The sequence below is a fragment of the Amphimedon queenslandica genome, unplaced genomic scaffold (assembly GCF_000090795.2).
Source record: "Amphimedon queenslandica unplaced genomic scaffold, v1.1 AMPQUscaffold_9960_Cont17765, whole genome shotgun sequence".
NCBI lineage: Eukaryota > Metazoa > Porifera > Demospongiae > Haplosclerida > Niphatidae > Amphimedon > Amphimedon queenslandica.
The window spans coordinates 1,621-4,772 of NW_003549769.1; the positions used below are offsets into that span (position 1 = coordinate 1,621).

Genomic DNA, 3,152 nt, shown 5'->3' on the forward strand with positions numbered 1-3,152 from the left:
CTACTTAATATGCAAATGGTAACAAAAATAATGATTGTATGTCATCACAAGCAGAGTATACATTGTTAATATATGTATTAACTAATAAATACTTACTTGTTGATAAATTTAATAAATTCTGTTCATTAGTACGAATACGACCAGTAACCAACTGAATATACTGATACTGTGATTGGTATGTAGTGGGTGTAGAACCAGTCCCTCCTATCATAAATAGGTATTCTGTACCCATAGACTCCATACACACCATACTACCACCACATCTCTTCATTACAGCATCACTGGTTGGTATTATATTACTCCATTCATATGTTAGACTGTTAAATGAGTTGACGTCATTATGATAGCAGAGACCAATTCCACACCAACCACCAAAAAAGAAGATGTCATTGTTCCTGGTAGTACAGAAGTATCCCACAGCTCCTAGAGGAGGTGAAGTTCCTCTGGTCACGTGAGAAGACCAACCACCAGTTCTAAACTCCAGTCTATCAATGGTGGACAATAATTTCCTCTTTTGTGGGGAATCATGAACAAGAGGTAAGTCAGGCCTACCCCCTCCCCACAGGAACACTGATTCTCCTACTGCAGGAGCTGAGTGTCCTGATATCCCTCCCAGTTGATAGATACCTGTAAAATACAAACATGATGAGAAAGAGGAGGAAGAAAACAGAAACTCACCTTTAGACATTGTTTGTCAAGAATGTTAATTAACAAGCCACACCCATAATAACAATATTCATTACTCATATTAATCACCCACACCCATATCACCTTCTAAATTAAATCCAATCACTGCCAACATTATAACAATAAGTACAGTAATTATTAGTTGGTTGTATGTCAAGGAATGCATCAGGTTAAAACATGTCTTCTTTGCTTGCTGATGAGGTGATGGTCCTGCTATTGAATGCATTGGAATATATTCTTCTTAGTGAGTTAGTGGTGAGTCCAATTAATAATAATTGGTAGTTGGTACTCTCTTGGTGATTATGATAAAAGGTACTTGAGCTAGTACTTACAAGAAATGTACTCACAAACTAACCCTCAGGTATAATAGTAATACAAGATATTACAATCAAAACAATTCAAGTTTTATTATTATTATTAATGTTAATGCATTATAGCAAACATGACAAACAATATCTTAACTGGAATTATTAGAGATTTTATATTACATGAGAGTTTTATAGTCAGTACTTGTAACAAAGAGACTAAACTCAAGTGTAGATTGCATTATTCATTACAAGTCAAATGTCACCTACTGGACACAACAATAATAAAATAATGAGAATTACTTTTTATACTATAGTAAACTATTCAAACTATACCTCATAGTATAACTTCATACACTGTAGCCTTCTTGTCTCCGGATCCAGTAACAATAAAACGATCGTCAACTGATATGTCACAGCTTAAAACACTACTGCTTTCAGACATCTGTATGTATAGGATACAATCATTATTTCATTGTACATTAATGTATAATTATAAATGAGACTACACACACACATAATAATAGTAACAAGTACAAATACCACTGTACAGTTAATGTTAATAATAATGGACTATGTACCTGGAATATACTAGCACCATATGGTGTTCTCCATGCATTTAGTAGATTATCCTTTCCTGTAGTTATAAACCATTTACCACTGTGAGCAAACTTGAGTGACAGTACACAAGACTCGTGTAAATGTAACTGATACTTATCTGGACCACTCACACGAAGGACTTCAACACTACTGCTCTCCATACTAATAATACATAAACACACACACACACATTAAACCATTGGTATATCTAATACTGCTAATAATTAATAAGACTATTGGTATATAAAGTATACAAGCATACAGTGATATAGTGGATTAATTTTGTAGTTCTAAAGCTTTCAGCATTTGATCCTCATACACTAATTTGTGGGTTTAGTTTTCATTGATGACAATATATGGAGCCTGTAACAAGTAGGTACTTTATGTTTGTTTCATGCAATGGAATAACGTAAGCAATATAATAACTTAAAAATACTTTTATCTTACCCTACTGCTAGCCAATCAGAAGTAGGACAGTATCCTAATGAGAATATCTGACTATTAAAGTCTTGCTGTTGTAGTTGTCTTCCTTCTCTTAGATCCCAACATCTTACAGTAGCATCAAGACTACCAGTCCATAGTTTATTACCATCAGGTGCAATATCAACACAACTAGCCCCCATCAGTGTGACCTCTTAATAGTCTTGTCATCTCACGATTACGAAGATCCCACATAGCAATATTACCATCACTGCAACAACTGAAGCATGACTATATAAGGAAATAACAGGAAGAGAGAGAGAGAGAAAGAGGGAAGTGATTAATATTATTAGATAATTAGTAACAAATTTTGTTTATAATAAGCAAAAATTCTTTGTAATTAGCTTGAATTTTAAAGCATATGGCGTTTTGGCTACAGCTAAAAATTGCAATTAAGTTTCATCAAAATTTGCTTTTACTTTTTAGGTAACATAGACATATAACAAATGTTATAAAAATAGAAAATTCTCTCCTAACCATTTTTGATGAAATACATGTATCATGTATGGTAACTTACATTTCCATCAGCACTCACTGCAAGTGCATAACAAGCTGTGGCATTAGAACAAAGTGGTGACATCACTTTAGGAGCACCCTATCAATAATAAATTAAATATCAAAATCAAAATCTACATACACTTAGTATAGGTAACTTCTACCATGACACTTGAAAAACAACTACCAGCTGCTGATAATAAGACCACAGTTGACATACATACAAAATATCTAACAGGCTAGGCCAGTAAAGAATCGACCAAACTTGACAAATGGACTAATAAGAGCATAAGCGTAGAGCACCAAACTGCCAATCAATTAATTATTTAACGAGATAGGTTTATATTTTTACGAGCTAGGTTAATATGAAAAATAATTGACCTCCAATACTGCAATCTGATTGGTCAATCACAAGGTGGCATGGTAGAAATCTTATTATTAACTTGTTACAAATACTTACTGATCCTAAGTCCCACAAGTATAGAGTGTTAGTTTCTCCTCCGACTATAAGAGTTCTACCATCAGGAAGAAGCTTGCAAGATCTTATGTAATTGTCACCCAAACACTCCAGATTATGTAATGGAT

At 33.8% G+C, this 3,152-nt stretch overlaps 1 pseudogene; it reads right to left on the reverse strand.

The window, feature by feature from the left end:
• Positions 1-1,123: 1,123 nt before the first annotated feature.
• Positions 1,124-3,147, reverse strand: LOC100635544 (protein groucho-1-like; annotated as a pseudogene).
• Between the last annotated feature and the right edge of the window lie 5 nt (positions 3,148-3,152).